The sequence below is a fragment of the Vigna umbellata genome, chromosome 11 (assembly GCF_029865625.1).
Source record: "Vigna umbellata cultivar VRB3 chromosome 11, Vumbellata_1.0, whole genome shotgun sequence".
NCBI classification, from domain to species: domain Eukaryota; kingdom Viridiplantae; phylum Streptophyta; class Magnoliopsida; order Fabales; family Fabaceae; genus Vigna; species Vigna umbellata.
The window spans coordinates 7561536-7588052 of record NC_142175.1 but is presented as its reverse complement, the minus strand read 5'-3'; the positions used below and the strand labels follow the sequence as shown (position 1 = coordinate 7588052).

General features: G+C 28.4%; 1 pseudogene; it reads right to left on the bottom strand.

The window, feature by feature from the left end:
* Positions 1 to 4210: 4210 nt before the first annotated feature.
* Positions 4211 to 5240, bottom strand: LOC148190903 (uncharacterized; annotated as a pseudogene).
* Positions 5241 to 26517: the final 21277 nt, after the last annotated feature.

Sequence of the window (26517 nt, the reverse complement as noted above, 5' to 3'; positions counted from 1 at the left end):
TTGGTTACATCCAACTTCAACATGAGAGAGTTCAACTACTCATAGAATATTGCAATGCAATCCCAACAATATTTAAATATAATATTTACAATGAATCATCTCTTGAACCTCCAAGAATGTATTCCTACTCTACTGCTACTATTTAATTCTTCACTCAATGCCTAAAAGAGGACATGAGGTCCTGTATTTATAAATTGCCTAGAGTGGTGCTCAACTCCAATTTTAGCACTCAACTATAAAGGTTCCCTTTTATGTAGAGTTTTCTCTTAACCTTCTTAAGTACTCAACACCATCTTATGGCTCAACTGCTAAAGTTACATCCTAAATCTTTGAAAATCACTTTTTTTAGCGCTTAGCGACACATTTTGGGCTCGAGCTGTAGCCATTTTTCCTTAGGTAGGTCCTTGAGATTTTCTCCTTACGAGGGTTTCTTTAATTTCCTTTGTATTACTTAACATCGTTTTAGAGCTTCCGTTGCACATCCTTAAATTCTTTGAAAATATTTGCAAAAACACCACAAACACACTAATTTCTTTATTTGCTTACTTATTTACTCTTCATTTTGTAATCTAAAGTAAAAATGGTTGTTTACTTACAAAAGATTATCAATTAAAACATGGTAAGTCAAATTTATGTGGGAAATTAACGTTTTCTTGACACTTATCAAGGATTCTTTATCGTAAGCTCATATATGGTCCTTGGTCGAAGAACAAATGAAGGATGAGTGAGAAAATTTAGTGAAAAGTCAAAGAAGACAGAGAGAGAATGTTTAGAGAAATAGTAAGGTTTATAAAAATGAATTTTAAAATAAAGAAATATATTTATAATCTTTCATTTTAATAATAAAATACTCTAAGTATCATTTTATAAAAGCTTTATTTCTCTAAATTACCCTTTTTCTAAACCTTCATAAAAGTTATATTCCTTAGAGGATGATCTAACTATATGATTAAAACTTCAATAAAAAAATATCCTTATGATTACACACAAATAAAGGTTTACTTTAAGTTATTTTGAGTCACATGTATTGAACCATAAGACGCATACAACTCTAAACCTTCATTGATCTCAAGAAAGAGAAAAATAATGAACTTACTTTATCTTTAACTTAGACGATATATTGATAATGTTCTCGTTAGAATTATCTTATGGTTTTTTATATTCAAATAGATTAAAAAAAAGTATCAAAATTATAGAGAGAAGGTAAATGGAAGCTTTACATAAAAATTATAATTTGATGATTTTTATAAAATGGAATTGAATTAATAAAAATTTTATTTATAATTCTGACATTTTATTAATAAAATAATTGAGTTTCGTCCTTAAACACTATCACTATTTTAAAACTATTTTCTTGGTCTTACATTTAATCATCTAACAATAAAAAAGAATTAAAAATAATCTAATATTTTTTATTTTTGATTTAAATAACATGCTTTTTTTTTCCATGGTTGTTGGTTTGATTTTAATATTGGCATGAAAGGAAAAGCTAAACAGTGATAAAATGCATAGACAAAAGAATGAATCATATTAAAAATGGGTAAATGATATACCGCGTCATTTTCTTGCACTACTATTTACTATAAACTATTATATATAATATTTAATTTAATTTTTATAATAAGAATTTTTAAAATCATACTAACAATATATTTTCTTTAGAATAATAGTGTACAACTTTTTAGACACAATACATATAAAAGATAACTAATATTCATAAGGTGTAAATGAACAAAAAGCTTTAAACTTGGTTTGGAAGCAAGCTTAAAATTTAAACCACACGAAAGAATATTATTTATATATCCCATAGTGTGTGGTCAAATGAATCATAGTACACAAATTATAATCATATGGTTGATGGCCTTGAAAAACATAGTGAACCAAAAGACTATGCATTAATGTCATTGGAGGGTCTTGCTCTGATTACAGTTTGACTATAAGTAATTAGTGATATCAAGCATGCAATGTGGTTGTAATTCAAGGATGACCTACTCAAAGTGGTTATAAATTTTGAAGTATTTTGGTCACCATATCTAGGTAATTTTTTTAATAAACAAGAAAAAGGCATAATATTTTTTATAAATTAAAATTAGTTCATCTTAATTTATAAATTTGGATTTAAAAAAACTAACATGGGTTATATATATTAGTTCGTACATAAAAGATTTTATTTTAGTTATCTTTTTGTTTTCTTTGTATAATAATAATAATAATAATAATAATAATAATAATAAATTTAATAATATTTTTAGTCTTTTTATTTCCTTTATTCATTCTTGATTCAGTGTGATTCTTAGATTTGTTTAAAAAACTCAATAAGATTTGTTTTTTATTAGGTTAGTATTAATATCATTCTTCCCATTGAACAATACATGCGAGAAAAAAATGTGATGATTAAATTAGAAATATTGAAAAATATAAGAATCACATAAAATAAAAAGTAAATAAAGAAAAATATTAAATCATTAAACTTCTAGTAAAACCTAAATAGTTTACTACTTCTGATGAATCTGTATATTTAGTTTTACATTTTTGCATAAAATAATAGTTTTACAGGAGAGAAAAATAAAACATTTTACAATTTAAAATTAATTTAAATATTTTTCTTACATATTTAATAAAATATATAACAGGGTAGGATCAATCTATATAGTTGAAATATGGTATATTTTTAAAAGAAGTTTGGTAGATTAAGAAGAAAGGGTGTATAAGCTATTATTTATCTTAACTTCTATTAACGATCTCATTTTGTTTTCAATTTCAAATTATTTATAGAGAAATTTAATAAATATGATATTACAAATAAATATAGCCTAATTTAATTCCGTAACAGTTATTTATAATTTGAAGTTGGTCAATTCTATAATTAATTTTAATTATATTCCACAGAAGATCAAATGTTCCTCACATGTGGAATAATGTGTAATAAGCAATAGTGTGACCGTGCTATAAAAGTTAGCTTTACAGAGTGCGATTGTCCACTAACCTGCATTTGTGGGAACATTTAGCCCCCACACTCCACATAATTTGTATCAATTATATTATATGGTATCAATGTTTCGATTAATTTTTATATCACTTCCACTTCATTGTCCTTATCCATTGTACGTTTTCTAACTGGATTTATGTTGAGAATATACATATGCACATTGATTCAAATTTCTTTATTTTATTAGAAGGAGTAAGAGATTCGTTGTAATTAAGTCAATGCTATATAAATGAGAGTTAATTCTATAAAATTTAATTATTAATATTATAATTTATTTTAATAATATCATATATATATATATATATATAGACACACTAATATCTAGTTCATATTTATTTTTTCTTATGAGTTTTGATAATTTAATTATAGAAAAAGATAGATTGATAACAATTCTTAAAAGATCAAACACTTCTAACTCCTTACATTTTAGTCTTCAATCACTTCAATTTTTTTGTTTATTTAATGTTTGAAGTTCTTCATGGTCAGACCATTTGGAGTGTTTAAGTATGAAGTGTATTGAATTTTTTTAATAACATTAGTGCACTCAAGTGAAATGATAGCGGTTATTTTTGTTCATAGACAACGATTATGTAATTGAGGTATATACTGGCGAGGTAAAAAGCTACCCTGTTTTGCCTTGGTTCTGAACCGAGTCAAAAAGGTGTATGATTTTGCCTCAGTTGAAATACAACCGAGGTAGTAGAGGGTTCTTATGCCTCGGTTTTAGTTAAACCGAGGTAGTAAAAGAGTCTTTTTTCCTCAACCTTTCTACAACAGGGGTTGTAATAGAGGGGGTTTAAGTTTTTTTTCCTCAATCACCAGTCATTTGGGAAAAGCTCCAAAACATTGAAACCAAAAATTGTAAACAAGAGATGATGAGTTACTTTTGAAGTATACCAATTTCATTCACAAAATATACAAGTGTGAAATCATCAAACAAAATAGGCTGAGAGCACGACAACTACACCAACAATTCTACCAGCACAACAACTACACCATCAATTCTACCAGCACAACAACTACACCATCAATTCTATTAGCACTACAACTACATCAGCCTTAACAACACTAACTTTGTAACACAAAATCAAAGTACCTTCTTAGTTTGGTGTCATAAGTAGCTATAGGCTTCCAATTAGAAGGAATAGGGATGTTTGGTGTAGTCCAATTAACGCCAACTTGAAACCTCAGCAGGATTGAACTCTTGGTGGATTGGCAAAGTCAAACACTGTCCCACACACTCCTTCCCTTCATGAGCATTCCATCGAACAGGTTTTGCGCTGGGGTGCCCATCCTGCTAGGGGAGATCAGGATGAGGAGAAAGAGCAGTAGAGGGTGGTAAAGGAGGCTGTCGCGGAAGTGGGTGGCGTCGTTGGTGCCGCCGGGGGCCTTGACGCAAACATCCCAGAAGATCTTGTGATCAGAGACAACCTGGAGGAAAAGAGAGGAGTAGCCGTAGCGGCAGCGGTAGGGGTTGAGGTTAGGGTTACTGTTGAGGGTGAAGCGGAGGTGGACGGAGGTGGTGTCGATGGCGCCGCACATGTTGGGGAGGGATGTGAGTTCCTCGAAGGCCTGGGTGGTCTCGAGGAGGCAGCAACAACCAACGGGTAGCGGATCGAGGGAGTAGTGAGGAGGCGGGTGACCATGTTGGTGATTTTGGAGACGAGGTACAAATCAAGGGAGTAGCGGGTAGTGAGGGTTTTGCCGAAGAGGTCGTGGGCGAGGCAGAAGAGGACCATAGCGGTGGCACAGTCGGAGGGTAGGGAGAGATTGGAGAGGGCGATGTGTGGCTTGAGCTTGTCGACGACGTTTTTGAAGACGAGGTAGAAGAGGCCGTAGAGGGAGCACCACTAGGCGTCGGTGGTGTTGGGGTTGTTGGTGGTGGTGGTGGCGGCGACATTGGGGTTGGGAAGGGAGGAGGAGGGGCGCGGTGAAGAAAATGAGGGGGGCGATGGAGGAGGAGTGGAGGAGGGACGAGTGGTTGACAGTGGTTGATGAGAGTAAGTCGGAGAGGAGGGAGGTGGTTGGGTCGAGAGAAAATGTGGAGGTGAAAAACTAATATCATATTTTCCCTCTCTCACCTCCTCTACTGCCCCGGTTGGTCAGATAACCGAGGTTGAACCTCTATATCAGAAAAGTTGTCAGGTGAAAAGTCCTTTTTGCAAGTGGAATCAGAGTTTTCTGACTCGGTTGTTTTCAGAATCGAGGCAGTATCCCCCTTTAAGCATCGGTTCCCGGACAACCGATGCATATATTTTCGTTAAAACTACAATAATGTCATTGCGCTTTTATACGCTTCGATTTCAGTAAAATCAAGATGTATATAGCGCATTAAAAAACTTTTTTTTTACCAGTATAAATATAATTTAACAATCTTACCTATACCTATATTTTTATTATTTGTTATCGACTTTTACTTATCGTCAATCAAATTGTGATCCAATAAAATTGTTATTTGTGTTGAATCACTTTTAAATTGGTTTATTATGTTGGACGACTATCAGACCAGTTCTCTCCCATATGGATGATCTGATCGATTGGCCTAACGTTAATCAATTATTACTTAATGTTTGATCGAGATTTATAAAATAATCAATTTTTTTTAAGTATGACAATTTATCTTTTAACATTGAAATGTTAAATTAAAATATTTAACTGAAATATAAATTAAATTATGCAATAAAAGTTTAATAAACTAAGTTATAGAATTATCATAAAAAAATGAGTTGTCGAATTAGTACGGTTCTTTCATTGTAATCCTCATGTTGAGCCACCTCTGTGTAAAGTCACCGCCAACCTCTACCATTTCCTATGAGAGATTTCTCCATGAACACCAATACAAGCTTTGATACCTTTAGATTAATCTAAAAAACTATAAAAAATGGTGTACCACATGAAAGAATGGGCATATTTGCTTATTTACTGAAGTAATGTAATCAGTTGTCTTATAATTTTACTTTCTTATTGGACGAGAGATTTTAATAATTCTAAAAATTTAAAATACATTATATTTAAATTATTTGTAATTATTTTCTTTTTAAATATTTTGTTTAAAAAATAATAAAAATATCTTATATTTTTCTTTTCATTTATATTTAGTAATTCAATTTCTATGTTAATATAATATCTCATTTCAAAAATAAATACTTTAAACTTAATATTTACAAAAATTATTAGTCAAATTTAGATATTTAACAATTTAATTTTTTGAGTATATACATGTGTGTATAATGTGTACAAAGAGAGGATGATTAGTAGTGAAATTTCAATTTTCTTCTTTTTTTTAGGGAATTTCAAATTTTTATTTTTTAGTTATTTAAAATACATTCTTAAAATTTTTAAATTTTAATTTTTTTCAATCGTTTCATTAAACAAATTTTACTTCAAAAAAGAGTAATTCTTTAAATAAATGAATTACTCCTTTACATTGTCTCATCCAAACATACTATTAGATTAGAAAATTTTACCAAAATTAAGAATGAATATTTTTGCTTTTTTTTACGTTATAAATATTTTGTCATTAAAATTATATGATGCATTATGAAATGCGGTTTTTACGCAAAAAGAGAACAAATTGTTATAAGAATGAAATGCGAAGATTTATGATATTTGAAAATGGAGGAAATTAAGTTTTGAAAAGAAAAGATTGTACCATGTTTTCACTTTTTTATAAGATTAAAAATGATTTTTAAGTCTAATTCAACTTTATAAAATCCGTTTGTAAAATAAGATTTATATAGACTTATATATTATGAATTTATCCTATTTTTAATCGATGTGAGATTTTTAACATATTTTCTGGTATCGAGGTATATATCTCGTACATGAAACTAGATATTAAATGGTGGTTGAAAATAGTTGGATATCAAATAATAAATTTTGCTAGAATACACTCTATTTATGACTATGACTATGCCATGTTAAAAAATAAATTTTAAACTTAATTCAATCTAACAAAATCAACTTATAAAATGATATTTATATTTACATATATATTATAAACTTATCTTATCTCTAGTCAACTTAAGATTTCTAACATCTAGTGTATCTTCTTTTGTCATAGAGTGAAAAAGAGTCAAATGATAGGTCTTAATGAACAATGTTATTTTTTTTTAATATTTGTTTGAAAATTTTTTTCTTCTCTCAATATTATTGTATAATAATATATAATAAAAAAGATAAGAAATTTCTGGAGTATTTTATTTTTATATTGATTGGTTTAATAATGTAAAATATATTTTATTCTTAATCAATCTATTAAGTTTCATTTTGCGGAATATTACTGCAAATTACAAATGGATTATTACTTAAAATCAATTACTCCAAACTAAAAATTCAGTATTATTTATCACATAATTACTCTTAAAAATAAAATTTAAATATTATTTAAATTATAATCACTAGTGCAGAAAATGCTTATAACATCACCTATTAGACGTCAGACCCACACATATCCAACGTAAAAAGTGATCGATGACACTTCTTTAAATAAGTTAATGTTGTAGACGTCCAATGGGGATGGTCCCCAACATCTATACTCACGAAAACGCCAGCTCCTCCCAGTCGGACGCCAAAATGTGGTAGAAAATAATTTTTTACAACTCTTAGACATCAGACTGGAAAGACCCCGACGTCTCATGGTGGCACCAGAATACCAAAAGTCATTTTATTTCGCAATGTAGGGACCTATGTCGGACGTCTAATGTCTTTATAGACGTCCGGGCCCCTATGTCAGACGTCTGATGTCTCTATAGACGTCTGGGCCCCTATGTTGGACACCTAATGACCTGACAAGTAGGTGAAAAGGTGCTTTGTTCCATTGCTTTAGACGTTTGTGCCCCTATGTCGGACATCTGATGTCTCTATAGACGTCCAAGCCCCTATGTCGGACGCCTAATGACCTGACAGGTAGGTGAAAAGGTGCCCTGTTCCATTGCTTTAGACCTTCGGGCCCCTATGTCGGACGTCTGATGTCTCTATAGACGTTTGGGCCCCATATATCGGACGTGGATAGCCTCTGCCAAAATTAATTTTTAAATACACATAGACGTTTGGGCCGCTATGTCGGATGTTTGATGTCTCTATAGACGTCCGATGGGGGAGGGCCCCGAAGTCTAAGGTTGTTTTATTACACTTTGAGCGAACTCGGGGCAGTACTACGCGCACTATTCATCATCTTCCTCCTCGCGTTTTCTCTTGCAACTTTGCATTTTTAGGTTCGTTTTTTCTCTTTTGGACCGTTTAAACTTACTTTTACTCTGATTAAATTAGTCTTTGATGGATTATCTTCCATTTGAACCGATTAAAATGAGTTTTTGATGTGTTTTGGTGCAATTTTGCTCGTTTCCTTGGGCGGCGATTTCTTGCGTTCTTAAGCAGCATTTTTTTTGCGTTTTCTAGTCCTCCAATTCCTCCACTACGTTTGTAATTGGTTAAGAAGGTTAGCATTCTTGTTTAAAAGTTTTTGTCTATGCATGTTATTGGCTTTTCGGTATGCATGTTTTTGATATTTGAATATGCATGTTATTAACTTTCGAATATGCATGTTATCAACTTTCGAATTTGCATGTTGTTTGCTTTTGGATTTTCATGTTGTTGGCTTTTGAATATATACATATTATTGACTTTTGTGTATACATATTATTGACTTTTGTGTATGCATGTTATTGGCTTTTACGTATGCATGTTATTGGCTTTTGAATATGCATATGATAAAGTTTTGTTGTGTTGTTATGATTGGTATGTTAAATTATTAGTATCTAATTGAGTGAAACTTAGTTTTCGGGTCTTAGACGTCCGACCTGTACAGTCAGACGTCCCATCAATATTATCCATATAGATGTCGAGTAGGGATCAGACGTAAAAAAACCTAAAAGAAGAGACGTTGAAGTGATTTCTGCACTAGTGAATCATTCTTGACTAATAGAAAGTATTGTTTTGACAACAATTACTCTTAAGCCAAGACATCCATTTTTCTTTTAAGAATGCAACCATTCTAGTTAAATATTATATTGTAGTTTACTTTGAAGTAAAACCTTTACAAATAGCTCATTACTACAAATATATATTCACATATATTCATCTTTATTAATTGGTCATTCATATAATAAATTTAATTACACATGTAAGAAGAGAGAGAGAGAGATCTTGAAATGTAAAAGGAGTCAAACTTACCCTAAAAGAAATTAATTGGTTACTAAAGATGTGCTGCTGCGTCTTAACTTATGATTTTGGAAAAATAAACAAATCAAGAATCATTAAGAAAATATAAAGAAAATTCAAAATTTAGAGAAATAATAATTTTATATAAAAAAACTAATTGTTTATATATATATAACATTTTTTTAACTTAAAACATTTTTACTCTTAACTTTTAAACTGTACCTCCTAAAATGAACTCTTACTCTTAACAACATTGTTTTTCTAAAGTTAACTTCTAAGCATAAAAATTTGTGTTTTAAAACATCATTTTTTTAGTTTATTTTTCCAACATTCAAGGTCATGATTTATTTTAATTGATGTTGTTATTTAGATTGAAACTTAAAACAGTTTTTCAATTGAAACTCGTGGAACGACAACTTCAAAATTAAAAAAATAAAATAAAAATTACAACTTAAGCACATTGTTTTTAAAATAATAAAAACATCATCGTGTATAAAATATATATTTATTTATTTGAAGATGGGTTTCAGAGAACTTTTTATATAATTTATTTTAGATCTATTTTTCACAAATATTAAAAAAGTTATCCAAAAATGAAAGAAAAAAAAATACTAAAACGTAATGTGTACAGGATATTCATTCATATTATTAAATCAAAATAAAATATTTTGAAACCAAAAATATGACATGATGAGTATTTGTTTTTTGATGAGGAAAAGGAATGAGATAGCTAAGTATTTGACTTTTGAGGAAGTTTGCTTGAAAGGAGGAAACAATGGTAATTATCGCACAGAAATAGAATTTTCAAATTTAATTTCTGTGGGGAAATTGGGAACATGGCGTGTGGTCCTCTGTGGCTTCAGGTTTGGGATACCCAAATACAAATTCAACTAATTAATGTCAAAGTTTCACTGTCATTTTCTTTGTTGCATTTTTTATATTTTATGTAACAGGTTTATGTTTTATATGGTTTTTTAAAAATTTAACAGTGTTGATCAATCCATTAGACTAACAACTTTTTTTTAATCAAAATAGCATATTTTGTTGTGTCATGTTTAAATAATTATTATTTTTAATTGGTTTGGAAGAAATCATTTTTTACTGTCATAAAATTTAAAGTAACTTAAGTTTTTCTTTACAGAAAACGGCTTATTTTTTTTTTCATTGGAAAAATAACTAACTTAAATACACTTTAACAATTTCAATATTAAGGTATGATTCATCTTAATGATGTGTCTTAAATATTTGGGATTAAAATACTAATGTTATTTACAGAAAGAAAACTTTATTAATATTTGATTACAGATTTATTTGGATATATAGAAAATCTCGTTAAGATGATAGTGTTAAGATTATTTCGTACATATTAAGTATTATTTAGTTTGTAGTCTGAACTTTTTTGTTATAATTTTAACTTATGCTTCAAAATTTTAAAAAAAAATATATATTTAAATTATTCTATACTTGAATTCTTAAATAATGTAAGATGGTTGCAACACCGTAATAGTAGTATTTTATAGGTTTAATCATTCACTTGGTCCTTATTTTCGCATGAAATCTCAATTTCGTTCCTTTCTTTCTGAAAATATCAATTGGGTCCCAATTTTATGAAAATTGCAACAAATCGATCCTTTCCGTTAAATACTGTCAAACGGCGTTAGGGTGTGTTTGACGTGGCACGCTGCGTTGGACGTGTTATCTGACGTGGCATCTGAAGTGGCCTCCACTCCCTCAAATCCCTCTCCACCCTCCACTCCCTCCTCTCCTCAACTGCCCCGTCACCTCCACCCCCTCCCCCACTCGCTTCCCTCTCCAACTCTCCTCCACGCTCCGATCCCTCACCTCCGTCAACAGCCTCCGCAACATCTCTCTCTTTCTTCCCACTTTCAGTTTTGGAATGAAAATCTTCACTTCGGATTCTCTTCTCATGTCAATACCAAAAGGGAAACTTCAAACATGCTGCCTTTCATATATCCCATTTTTTATGTTTAAAAATTAATGAAATTTGGACTCCTGTGCCTTTTATTTTTCCTTTTGAATCAAAAAGCTTAATTTTTTGGGTAAATTTTCAGTGTTTCATTCACTTTATTCCACCGTGTTACCCTTTATGTCTGTTTGGATTGGTTATTGAACATGCAATTTCGCTTTGGTTGGCCAGTTTTTGAAGTTTCAAGTGTGGGTTTTTCTTGGTCCTGCATTCTTTTGAATCATGGATTCAGTTCAAGTTTGAGTTTTTGGAATTGGATCTTTCGCCCTTTTCAAACCCTCTAATTTTATTGCCCCCTGCTTCATTTGGTTTCCCTTTGCTCAGGAATACATGACCTTCGGAACTGAAATTTCTGTGCTTTCCCTAACTTTTTTTTTTGTCCTGTTTTGTGTTCTGTCTTTTTTATATTACATTTTCTGGGGTTTCTCCAGATCCTATTTTCATGAGAAGATGAAATAGTACCAGGTTGTGGTTTTTGAAAGGTTGGAGAGAGTGAGGTGGGTGAGGTTCCTGAGGTGTGAGAGGGAGACGACGGAGATGTTGCGGAGGCTGTTGACGGAGGTGAGGGAGCGGAGCGTGGAGGAGAGTTGGAGAGGGAAGCGAGTGGGGGAGGGGGTGGAGGTGACGGGGCAGTTGAGGAGAGGAGGGAGTGGAGGGTGGAGAGGGATTTGAGGGAGTGGAGGCCACGTCAGATGCCACGTCAGATAACACGTCCAACGCAGCGTGCCACGTCAAACACACCGTAACACCGTTTGACAGTATTTAACGGAAAGGATCGATTTGTTGCAATTTTCATAAAATTGGGACCCAATTGATATTTTCAGAAAGAAAGGGACGAAATTGAGATTCCATGCGAAAATAGGGACCAAGTGAATGATTAAACCTATTTTATATATTCTATCATTTTCTTTAATAATATATTTTCTTCAAAATCATGTGATTTATATCCTTTAAAACAATATCTTTTAATATATATATATATATATATATATATATATATATATATATTATATAATCAAGTTGTGTTTGACAAAAATTGTCTTTGAACGATTATATATTTATTTATTAAGTCAACATATATATCTTTTTTTACTTGATTGACTAGGATAACATTATAACTGTATTATTTATAATTAGATATATTAATTTGAGATTAACAGATAATTAGATTATATGACTCAAACTAAAATAATATTCATAAAAAATAGTATAAATAACATATTTTATAAGATATATTAATTATATTTATTAATTATAATATTTAGTGTTAGTTTACGTATTTAATTGATTTGAACGTTAAATGTTTTCTGCAAACATCATTTATCCTATTCAAAGAAAACGAATGTTTTTAAAAATTACTCAATATTTCCAAAAGTTGAAGATTTGAAGTGTTAAAATGCTTTCGAAATTTTTACAGAATATACAAAATATATGTTCAACAACGTAATATATATATATATATATATATATATATATATATATATATATATATATATAAAGTAAAATAATTGTTTAAGTAAAAGAGTAAGAGTAAAAATTCAAGGATTGAGTGCTTACAACTAAATAATAAAAGGCATAACTATTTAAACTTTAATGTTAATTTTGATGAGCATTTACAATTTTTACTTAAAGACAAACTTTTTTAAGATATCGCCTTAATTATAAGTGATTAAGGATGTGTTCACTTGAAGGAGATGATCTTGGAGAGAGTGAGTAAATGAATTTGAAGGTAAACTTTTTATTGTTTATTTGAGTGAATTTAGAAGTAAGTGATTTGGAAGTAAAGTTTGTGAGAATTAGTGTAAAATTTGATTGATATGACAGATAAAAAAGATTGTTTAATTAATAAAAATTAAAGATTACCAAAATGCCCATAATTATTAAAGTAATATAAAATAATACAAAATTAATAAATAATTAATACAATATATTTTAAAAAAATATCCTAAGTTTAATACAATATATTTAATAAATAATTAATACAATATATTTAAATAAAAATTTCATTTTTTAATTTATTTTCAATTTCATATTTTCATAAAAGGTAATAAATCTTCTGAATAAAATTAAGTTTAATATTTTTGTAAAAAATTATTGAATTTAAATAAATAATTAAAAAATTAAATTGTACTAATAATCTGAATAAAAAACTTCTATGAAAATAATTTTATCATGGCAAAAGAAAAGAAAATAGAGAAGAAGTAAAGCTACATAACTTTATTATTATTATTACTATTTTATTGTACTATTATTAATAAAATTAATAAATGAATATTTCAATTTAGTTGAAACTGAATTTTTTTTATTGAAATTCAATCTATTATATTATCCTGTATGCATTTTTCAAAATAAATATAAGAAGAAGGTACAGGACAAAATTGGTTTTTAAAAACAAATATTATCAAATCCTTTCAGATCTTTGCTAGGCAGCAGAGATGAAATAAATCACCTTGCAAATCCCTTCTTTTCTTTTCTCTTAAATACTTTAAAGTAAATACAAATAAAATCAACAATCTATCTGCAGAAACAATTTAAACACTAAATTCCTGGAAGTAGTGAACACAACCTAAAAGACAGTTAAACAAGAGTAAATAATTATGGGCACAAGTGAATAGTAAGTGTCCACGTGACATTCCACGTGACATTCCACGTGACATATATAGGATGAGTTTAGCCTACTGTTAACTCAAGGTAAACTACATTCCTCAGAGGCGTAATAATATAAAGTTATGTTTTAACACAAAAGTAGTTGGTTTGGCACACGTGCCGTTTAATTTTAATCCTCGAACAAAGTAATAATAAAAATATTATTTGTTATACTAAAAGATAATTTTACTCTTTTTACAGTTTTATATAATTAGTTTGATATTTATTTTAAAATTTAATTTACAAGTTAAAATATATTTTAAGGATAATTAAAATTCTAAAATATTATTATTTAATTTTCTAAGTTCAAAGTAATATATTTAAGACTATAAAATTAATTACTTACTTCATCTCAATAAATGATACGACTCAGTTAAACAAAATATAACCATTTTAAATACTTAATAGAAATATTTTAATAAAAAATTAATTAAAAGTATTTAAATTCATGAAAGAGTTAAAATTTAACCAAGTAATTATAAAATAAGAAACTTTATGACAAATATTTAATTAAAATTATAAAAAATTGATGACTTAATATAGTCATTTTTTAATAGAGTTTCAGTTAAAATTGATATTATTTTATAAAATTATAATTTGAGTATGCGTTTTAAAAAAAAGAAATAGGATTTCTTAAAAATGAAAGTAGGAAAAGATATCAAATAAGAGTTATCTTAAGATTTTTTAATTAAAAAATAATTTTGAAGAATAAGATAATGTGCAATTTATATTACTAAGATGAAAGTAATTTTTGGAGACTATTTTGAATGATTATTCCTCTTGCAACACTATTAATTGATGAAGAACAAAAGCATTTTTAATAGGTAGGTATGGTGTGAATGATTGCTTTTTTTTTTTTTCCAAAATTATAGTACAAAAGTTTCTCTAGTAGTGTTATGTATATTTTTTAATGAAATTTGTTAGACATTTTGGATTTAATAATGTAAAGAATCTTAAGTTGAATTTTGTTGATTGTTTGAAAGTTTCTTTAATATTTTTTTAATATAAATATATATGATTAAACGATTATTTTATTCAACTATGTAGATTATCATCGAAGATAAATACTATATAGGTTTAATGTCTCAATAGATCTCTATTTTCGTCCAGAATTTCAAATAGGACCTTTTCTTTTTTGGCGTCTCAATTGAGTCTTTATTTTTATAAAATTGAATCAAATAAGGCCTTTTCGTCAAATTGATCAGATGACGTTAAGTATTGTGTCACCTGACATGCTGACAATGTTGTTTTAACACACGTATCATTAAAAACGTGGGTGAATTATATTATTTTGAATTTTGAATTAAAAAATTAAGTTAAAAAAGTGGAAATTCAATTATAGAAAAGGCAAAGTTAGCAAAGTTGGAAATTCAATTACAGAAAGCCCCATTCTCTCTGCAATTGCAATATGGAAATGAAATTGGGGAAATTTTAAGTTTTAGGGCTCGTCACTCATCCATGTCAAGCCCTGTTCATTTTTCACACAACAACTGAATCGACAGCTTTAGAGGAAGAAACAAATCCTTTCTCCTTTCTCGACCAAACAATTGAGCATATAAAATAATTATGAGTTAAAAAGAGATGAAGAAACTTAAGAGAAAGCATGTCATAGTATTTACCACCAAAAACACGTAGAAGAAAGTCACAAGAACATAAAAGCTAGGAAGAAAGAAACGGAAAAACAAAAAAAGAAACAGGCTAAAAAGGAAGAAAAAAGGGATTTATAATAAAGTTCAAACTTCAAAGAAGGGAAGTTTGTCTCTCTAAGCATAGAACATTTTATGTACATGTGTGTCTGTAACTGTATGATATGTGTGATGTCGTGGTGATCTAACATCCAAGGATAGCACTCTCTGCCAATCCCAGTGACGAGCGAGAGCGAAGACGGTTGACATCTCTGAGAAGGGCACGCCTGATGTGTAGCTGCAATGAAGGGTGCTTTATTTTCTCAATTTCTTGCTTGATTTTGATGACTTGGCTATGAACTGCATAACCCATGTAACCCTCTCGTTTCTCGTTGAAGAATGTGGCGGAGGTGCAGGTGGAGGTGGCGGTGCTCTCCATCGTCTTCGTCGTCTTCTAGTCGAACAACTTTGTGGATGAGTGACGAGCCCTAAAACTCAAAATTTCCCCAATTTCATTTTCATATCGCAATTGTAGAGAGAATGGGGCTTTCTGTAATTGAATTTCCAACTTTGCCAACTTTGCCCTTTCTATAATTAAATTTCCACTCTTTTAACATAATTTTTTAATTCAAAGTTTAAAATAATAGAATTCACCCACGTTTTTAATGACACTTGTGTTAAAACAACACTGTCAGTATGTCAGGTCACACAATACTTAACGCCGTCTGATCAATTTGACGGAAAGACCCTATTTAATTCAATTTTACAAAAATAAAGACCCAATTGAGACGCAAAAAGAAAAAATGGTTCTATTTGAGATTTTGGACAAAAATAGGAACCTATTAAGACATTAAACCTACTAGCTAATAATGTAATTACTTACGTTATAAATAATCCGCAAAATAAATATTACGCGAATATTGTAGACTTTTATTTATTTAGTTTATTATTTTTGTATTATATCTCACTTGTCAGAATTTTCATTTTATTTTTCACAATGCTAGAAATTTCATTTACTATATCAACAGGTAAAGCTTAGTTACACAACAATTTAGCGTGATTAGTATTTCTTTTATTAATTTTTCTTAGATTTTTTTTTCATAAGACATATTGATTCTAAAATTACCAATATAACATATTTTGCGTCGTATTACACACAACACATTTTTTATTTTAATTCAGAATTTGATTTTTTGAAAATCAAATTCTAACCTTCATATTTCTAGTGTACTATTTATGTTATATGACGTAAAATATACTTTATTGGTATTTTTAAAATCGTTATGGAAGAAAAAAAAATAATTTTCTTACTATGCATGAAAACATATATTTTAATAACATTTAAGTAGAAAATATATATTTTTTTAATTGCAATAATTAAACATGATTTTTTATAATAATTATAAACTAATTTATATTTGTTAAAAAAGTCCACTTTGAAGGATTTATATAATTTAGTAGATAAATTTTATTTTTGACGAACGAAAAGTTTGACAACGCCACATCTTATCTTACAAAGGTTTTTTTAATGTGCGGTCATCAGTTTATTGATATTTGGTGTTATTTATTATTGTTATTGTTACTGTTTTTACATCTATTCGAGAATATACACCGACTAAATTCTAATAATAATAACGAGAATAGTTGTTATAAAATTTAGACATTCTTGTTTTATGTTTTTAAATTGTTGGAGATAGATTAGAATCCTAGTTTTATTTTTCTATGCTTTCACGTCTGCTGCAGACAAAGAAAATAAAAAGAAAAATATGCACGAAGTTCTAGGAACAAAACAAAGAGAAGCTTTTGGTCCCACATTTTGACGGAAAGTCAGAATTTATGCATTGGATTCTTATAAAGAAGAAGAAAAAAATAAACCTTTAATCAAGCCATTGGATTAGAGAAATTTGTGGGTATATTTGGGGATTGGATTATTTTTCTCAACAAGCGAAAGACATGGGTGATATCTTTGCATTGTTTATTCATGCTTTAACATAAGACAAATCAAAAACCTTCATTCTACAATATCATATTTGAAATTTCTAAACTTTTATGCATCCAATGAAGGAGAGAATAGATAGGCATGATGATAGAACAAGTATCACTTAAAGTACATGCTTGGGAAAAAGCACCCAAGAGATTCAAAAAATTATCAATGGCTTTTTCTTTTTAACCCTTCTTTAGTTAAATCCTAGAATCACTTTTGACTTCCTCACTACCATGATTCCACCAAACAATCTTTACTCACCAACCTTTCAAAAGGAATTAAGTCTTCTAACTATCTTCATCTACCTTTCATATCTTTTCTTTCTCACCACAATGCTTTTCCTAATTTTCACACAGAATTCATTCATTACAGCTTGGATCACTAATATTAAAATCACCTTTTACATTTTAAAACTATAAAAGCCAAAACAAGCCATTTAAAACTCCTTCCTCATTATGCATTCTTTCGTGTTAATGCCTTTTAACATAGCATTTAAACCAAAATGAAAAGTGAAGGAAAAAATTATCACAAGGCACATGAATTTTGCAGCAGCAATCCCTATCTGGTTTATATTCTCCTAGCAAGTTTTATTGCAGTAGCAGCCTATGATACTTTTCTTTTGAAGTTATAAACAAGTACAACTTTAAGATCATTTGTTAACAAAGTTAGCTTTGATTTTAACTGTTTAGTCTCTATTATTGTTGTATCTAACCACATGACCACTATCAGTTTTACCTTTTTTTTATTGCCATCAAAAGGGAAAATAAGTGTTTTTCTTTTGTACCAGTTATCAAATAAAGCAAGAAGCTGATATAATCAGAAGAAAACAAGAGGGAGTGTGGCAAAAAAGAAAAGTGTATGTTGATAACAGTAACAGTGTGTCCTGAAAAGAGTACTCCCTTAATCAGAGGAAAATTAAGAGACAATCTGTTCAAGATTCTTCCAAGACCAACATCTTTTTGTCCCCACCATAACAACTAAGCCCAGAAACACATGAGGAGTACAGCTTATGCAGGATCACAGATATAAGCATCTAGACTTTTACAAAAGTAAACAAATTTCAAAACACTGATATCAGAAGCACTTTGTTTTGCTCATAGAATGTGGATCATTAAAAGTTTGAAGTGTGAAGTGGCTAAAAGCTGTGCAATGTGTTAGACACATACGTCTGTTTTTAAAAGATTAGAAGCTAATCATTAACAATTTTGGAAGTATATGACTCAGAGAATAAGGGGTTCTGGTAATGTTTAAGCATTTTTTATTAAACATGATTTTCATAGTGAGAATAGAAGTGAGTCCAAGTTTCGTAAAAATAAAAAAGTAAAGCATTATATAAAAATAAAAGATCCATTAATTCATTATTTTAAAGTTTTGGATAAAATGGTGTCGATCTCTTGTATAGTTGAACTCAGATGTAATTTGGTGTTTGTATTTTCTCGGTGAACGGGAAACAGAACAAGAGAGGACACACTCTCACACAGCACAATCATTGAATCTACCTTGTAGTTCTGGTTTAGAAGCTTATCAGATGCAATGTTTTGTCATAATCGAAAAGGTAAAAATTGATGTAAAATCTGATTAGGTTGCTTGATTGCTGAGCTACCTTAGTTAACAGAATACAGTAACATTCAAAATCATAGCTTTCATTCTCCCCTTCCAACAGATTCATCATGTGAGATCTTTTTTTTAAAGTGATCTAATGTTGAACCAAGTTGGATCTAACAATTCAGCTTTTGCTTCTCAGTTTTTCTCATACTTTTTGTGATTTTGTAACAAGAGAAAGTGATGAATGATTTACTTAAAGTGAATGTGCAATGGAATACCAAGCTATGCCTATGTGCTGTTCTTGTCTTTTGTTCCGTAAATGAAGACTTTGTGGCAGTGGTAGAAACAGTTTTGTACAAACCATTCAAATGGGGTTGCAGAATTTGAGCAATTTTGCCAGCAAACAGACAACAAAATTAAAAGGTGTGGAGCAGTGTGAAACATACATCACTATCATGGCGACCATGGCTAAATGACAATTTTTTTATTTTAATAATTACTGCATAAAAAGGTTAAATTTATAACATAATAAACCATTAAACTCCATATCACTAATGGGTTTGTACTGACATGAGAACTTTATATTCCACTTGCAATAATTGCACAATAAGAAAAAAAAACAATTTTTTAATCAAATGTTGGAAAAGTACATGAATATAACATTAACTTAATTGAGTTTTGATCACATATAGTTAGGGTTATCAACTAGGACAAAGTCTAGCTAATTTGGATTATGCTCTTAATTATGACTTCGAAATTTATTAACCCAGTTCATTCTATTGCTAAGCACACATCAAACTATTAGCCATGTGCGCACAATATCTTAAAACAATATTTCTTATCCTTAAATTTTTGAACAAAAAAAAACATAACTTTGCCTTTTTGTTTTCTTCAAATACAAATATAAGTTTCTGAATCATATTTTGTTAGCTTTGTCTCAAGTTTAAATATCTAATCTAGATTAATAAAAAATAAACAGCATATTTAAACAAATTAATAGTTGAAAAAGTAAATAAATAAATGTTGAGTTAATGCGTAAGCCTAGCCCATTGTAAACCAACTTATATTGGGCCATGTACTAGTATGATTAAGTTATGTGGGTTTATTTAAAAACAATATGGGTGTTTTTCCCTCCACCACTACCAATTCTCCTTCCATCTCCCCAACCTTTTTGCAAAAAATATTAATTACAAAAATAACTTTTTTCCCTTTTAACCCTATTTATTTACTTTAAACTCAAATCCTATCTTTCTATCCATTTTTACTTTTCACTCAGTCCCACCTCCCAACTCTCCTCTCTCTTTTCAAATTCACACCCTCCCCCAACTGTTCCACATCCGTTTATTTTAATTACAAAAATATTAATATAATAAAATTATATATTTCATATAATTAAACTAATAAATAATTTTTTATATAATTATAAAATTGTTAAAGAATACAAAAACCATATATAAAAAATATATATTATACAAAAATATTAAAACAAAAAACTAATTATATATAACTGCAAAATACAAAAAAATATAAATATAAACTAATAACAATAAAGATCTTCAAAAATAAATTATTAAAATACATAAAAAATATATTAAAAAATAATACATCAAAACATATCAATTACATTATTAAAATATTTCCAAAATTAATATAAAAAATAAACTAATAAAAATAAACTGGAAAATAAACATGTAACTTTAAACGGATGTGAGCATCCGTAAACAGATGTCAACATCCGTTTAAGGCAAAACAGATATCGACACCCGTTTTCCCTTAAACGGATGTTGACATCCGCTGAGGGATGCTCACATCCGTTTAAAGATTATACGTTTATTTTTTTAGGGTTTATTACGCACCTTCACGACGAATCCTTCAAGCACCACCACACCACCACCACCACACACCGATCTTGACACGGCTGATCAATTGCTTCCACCACCACTTACAATCTCTCACTAAGCACACCAGCTAATGAAAGTCCACCACACTCTGAGACCACAATTCTATCACAATTAAAAAGAGGAAGAAGTGGAACGTGAAAAAGAGGAAGAAGAGCACAATGAAACAATGAGGGGACGAACGATAAAGACGAAGAAGAGTTGTCGTTGTATACATGTAGAGGATTGAAGTGGATATAGGTTAAAAAATATTAATCCTAAAATTTTACTAAAGGTAAAATAGGAATGAAAAAATAAAGAAAGGGGTAAAACAGGAATGAGATGGTGGAGGGAGGGAGTGGTGGTGGTGGAGGGAGCAACACCCAAACAATATCTTATGAAAATTTCAAATTCAATCTATACTTTCTAGCAGTCTTAAGAAGTATAAGCTCAAGTCCTGTTTTGAGAGTAAAACATATAAACATTAGGAGAATATTTTCTTGAGAGTTTTAAAAATTAAAATTATTGAAATGGACTTTTATATAACAAGTTAATAAAACAGTTTTAATCACTACAAAGTTTATTAATAAAAAACTTACATTCTTCATGGTGAAGAATGACAGTGGTGCAGTAAAAACGAAACACAGAGGTAGTCTGGCATTTATTTATGCTTACTATCAAAGTAAGGAAAAACTTAAATTGAATATATACATAGAAAACCAACTTCTTATACTATATCTAGTATAATTATTTTGTAGATCATATGTTATAAGAAACTTTTTCTAATATAAGTTATCTATTAGTTGTAGAAAACATCTATTAGAAGTTTTTTTTACTAATAATATTAGTGATTAATATTTATTAGTAAAGAGAATTAAACCCACAACTTATTTTATCGTTTCTTATAAATCCATCAAACTTTCAATTAAACTTTTTATATTGAGTTGCATCTACCTTTCTTTTCGTCCGTTTTCTTTCCTGAGTTTCAGTTTTGGGTGAAAAAGATTTTGTATTTTTTATCTTGTATTTCTTCAAAATATCACCTGCATATGTTTTTTGGGAGATAAAAATATAATTATTTTGTCGAATGATTTCATGCAAAGAAAATATAACATTAGGACAAAATCATTCATTTCAGAATATCATATCATATCACATCCTTCTTGAGTTCTGCAGTCATCATTGAATTATTGCTACTAAATATTAGATCATTGAAGTAAAAACATTAATGATAATATCTATAATATAAATAGATTTAGCATATAAGGTGTTATCAGTAGGACCTCACAAAACCATGCCACTTAAAATAGGAATCAATTTTATTAGACCATGCTCATGGTTCCTGTTTCATCCCACACTGAACTTTCTTTAATTATTAATTTTATGTTCTATTTTTCCAATAATTACATATCACGCAGGCTGCTAATCATATATTTGTTGTCTAAAATACTATTCTAAAGGGTTGATTTAAACATCTTGCATTTATTTTGAGCCAAAAGAGAAAAAATAATGAAATTTTTGTAATTTCCAATATATTGTGATCGCTCATTTAATTAACTTGGTAAATTAAAAAAATGTGAATAATCTAAATTTATCTCTTCATTTTTATTAAATTGATCATTAATATTAATTAATGATAACTTAGACACTAATTATTTAATATTCAAAATTTTGATAGCTAATGTTAATAATTAATTTAGTGTCTAATTCATAAACTAATTATAATTTTTTATTTATAAAATTAACTATTTTAGTGACCAATAATTTTTAGTTTATAAATGAGTATCTAAATTAGTTATTATAGTGACCAATTATTTTTTGTCTTTAGAATTAGTTGTTATTTAAAGATTTATTTGTAGTGAATTCTGTTGTTCTAACTTCCTTCAAACACTTACACGATTTAATTTTATATAAACATGTTTTTACTTATATGAACATTTTAATATGTATTTAATGGAAGCTTTATCTAAGAAGTAATTCACCTCCACCTTTCGAATTTCTTTAGTTCATGATATGAAGCCTTGAGTTCATTTTTTCCAATGTGTCTAATGAAACATTTTAAATGAAGTCTTGCATATCGTTTGACATATGTTATTTATGTTGCTTAAATCAATACGTGTATAATAAAATAATTAAATAATCTAAAATTAATGTGATTTAAAACATTGTATTGAGAAAATATTGTATTGTATATTTGGGATGTTACAAATGTCTAACCTTGGAACAAAAGAAAATACCATAAAATTGTAAATATCTAGTTTTTTCTTGTATCCTTTTGCATTTAGCTTTAGCTTTGGAGTAATCAATTTTTCCTTTAGTATTATAAATCCTCTTGTATATCCACTTCACTTAAACGTTCCTTCTATTTCCTAGCATATTCATTTCTTCCATGCTTCATTCTTTTTCATTGAGTGAGTCTCATTATTTATGTCTTTTTTCCGATTTTCATCACTTGAGAATTGTTTGAAGGTCATTAACTCGTGATATGTAAGTAAAGTAAAATTGATAATCTCCTCATCGAATTGGTTGTGGTATTATCTATTAGGGTGACAAAACGAACTAGTCAACCCATTTTACAGTTTTTTTATGGTTTATAGATATGTTTTAAGTGCATGTTTATGCTCTTTCTTCATTTTGAATACATGAATAACTTTCAAACTTCTCACAAAATTTGACTTTTCCTTTCAAATAAAATTTTGACAAAAATACAAATTAAACCATTGGAATTGAGATTTTGGTCATTATGTCTTTAATTGAAGTAAGTAACCATAACTAAAATCATAACTAAACTCCATCTTGTGGTATAAACATATACAAATATCCAAACAAACTAAACTTATTCCAAGTGTAGTAAAAAAAATAATACATCACAAGTATAATAAGAAAGTCATTGAGTATCACAAATTCAACCTTAGTTAAATTATACTAGTTTAAAAGCGTTAAATATGCTTTTAGTCTCTTAACTTTCACTTAAAATCAAAATTAGTTGTTCTATGAAACTTTGAACCAATTTAGTTCCCGTCTTTAAAACTGCAAGAGTATAGTCATTTTAACCAAATTTTGTTAAGTTTATTTGATGTTTCAAAAATTAGGCCAAAGTTTTGAAGATGAATTATTACTAATTTTAACTACAAGTTAAGAAACAAAAAACATATTTAACTCTAATATAAAATACTAATTTAGTCTATATTTTCTTTCGGCTTTGTCAATTCAGTCCTAATATCTTTTTTTGTTCAATAAGATCCCAATTTCATCAATTTTGTTCATTTTTGGTAAATTTAGTTCTATTTTTTTAAAATGAAACAACTTTGTCTCTTTTGAGACCAAATTTAATTTTTATATAAATGTTATATTGATATTTTTATTAAAATTGAAATTTTTATTACCTAGTATTTTTGGAATCATTTTTAATCTAATTATAATAATTATATTGTAATAACATAATTAGAGTTGGTTTAAAATATGATAAAAATAAATTAAAATAATAGAAAATTTAAAATGGAATGATAATATAACTAAAATTAATAAATCATTTTTAAATTTTTTTAATATACATATTCGAATTTAGAAAAATAGAATAAATTTAAATTAAAAACAACTATTCAGTAAAATAGACTTCATTTTTGTTTTCTTCCAAATTTTACAATTAAGTTGGGCGGCAGGAAATTTAATATTGTCACATGATTTTTAATATTTTTAAAATTATTTTTAAACCAACTCTAACTATATTATTAGAATATAATTATTAAAATTACTTTAAAAATAATTCGAGAAATACTAACCAATAACGTGAATTTTAATAAAAATATTAATATAATATTTATATAAAAATTAAATTTGGTCTTAATTTGAAAATGAACAAAATTACTCTATTTTAAAAGTAATTGGAACTGAATTAAATAAAAATAAAGAATATAGGAACCAAATTGAATATAAGATATTAACATTGACATCTGACACTGATACATGACACTACTATTGTCACGTGACATGATACTCACTTGATACGTGAACATTTTTTTAAATGAAGAAAAATTAAAATAAAATTAAAAATTAAAAAAAGGTTATGAATTGACAAATGACATACAATGTTCAATGTCCAATAATTATTTAAACGACATTAACAAAAAAAAGACTAAATTAAACAACATAAACAAAAATTGGGATCGTGCTAAACAAAAAAAGTTAGGACTTTCACATTAAAATATAGTCATCGATAACTCAATGTGACAGAAAAAATCATATTCCACAATAAATTGAAACTAAAATCATTCACCATGTTCCTTTCCAAGATTATGAGATGAATCCATAGAATAAGTCTCATTTACTCTTCCATCTTTATCACTTTCTTCATCATATTTAATAATATGACATGAAATTGAAAAAAAAAAGTTAGAATTTAAAAAATTGTTTATCAAAGGAAAAAAAATAATGAGATTCAAATTAGACAAATTACCATCTCAAAAACTATAATTCTAATTAGAAGTACAAATAATTATTTCTACATTTTCTAGCAAAAGATGACTTCTAAACTTATTAAGAATACTCAAACTAATGTTGAATAAAAATTCAAATGCAAATGTAGTAAGCAACTTACTTAGCAAGTCCCTAACCATTAATGAAAGCTTTGAAAAAGATTGACTGATACTCTTCCACCATGGATGAATATTCTTATGTTAAGTAAAATTAAGATGTAATGTTGATTTATCCAAATATATATCAAGTTGATTCATTCCCGTTTTAGTAGTAGCTTTAAGTTTTTGTTTCTTTTAATTCCTAACATGATAAGCAAAAAATAGTTTATTTATATGAAAAACAATAACTAGTTAGAAAAAAAATAAACAGCTTACATAAAAAAGGCTTGACTTTATGGAAACAACTAAGCATGACAAATCACTATGCTTACATTCTAGAACAATTGAACTTGAACTCTTTGTACAATATTGAGAGAAAAACATGTACATTTTTTCTTTCATAATAGAATCTCAATGTTTCCAACTTCATCCTTAAGTCTAAAATTGCTCCAATTGCAAAAAACACCACCATATTCATCCCAATATTTATCAAATTTCACCAGCATTTTTTTAGCCATATCACTTATAACTTCATCTTTATCTTTTACACTTTCTATTAAAAAGCCTTGAATTTTCCAAACTTGTAAAACCTACAAGTTGGATGTAAGATAACTTGAGGGAAAAAAATTAGATTTGTAATATCATAAAATATCAACAAGGAAACTTTGATGAAAAATTACATGGACAATATTTGTAATTTTCATGAACTAGGTGTAAACTTGCAAAAACTCGTTAGTACTTAAGAACACTTTGAAGTATAAAAGAAGTTTAGTTCCATCTTGTAGGAACATCTAGACACAACCCATTTGATGCATCAATGTCCTCTATTTCTTGAAGGAATTGTATAAATTTAATCATTATACTCTTATAAACCCTAACATACTTAATGATCTCCTTAATTTCATCTAAAGCATCACCAAGTACCTTCTATTCTTCTTGAACAATCAAATTTAAAATGTGGGTACAAACAATGCACACGAATGAACTCACCATCACAGACTCAATGGATTTTGCAAAACATGTTGACTTTTTAAAGTTTTTAGAAAACCATCAAGCTAGAAGCATTAAAGATAGAATATATATTTTTTTTCAATTCTCCCATCATGCAAAAATTCATTTATCTTCCAA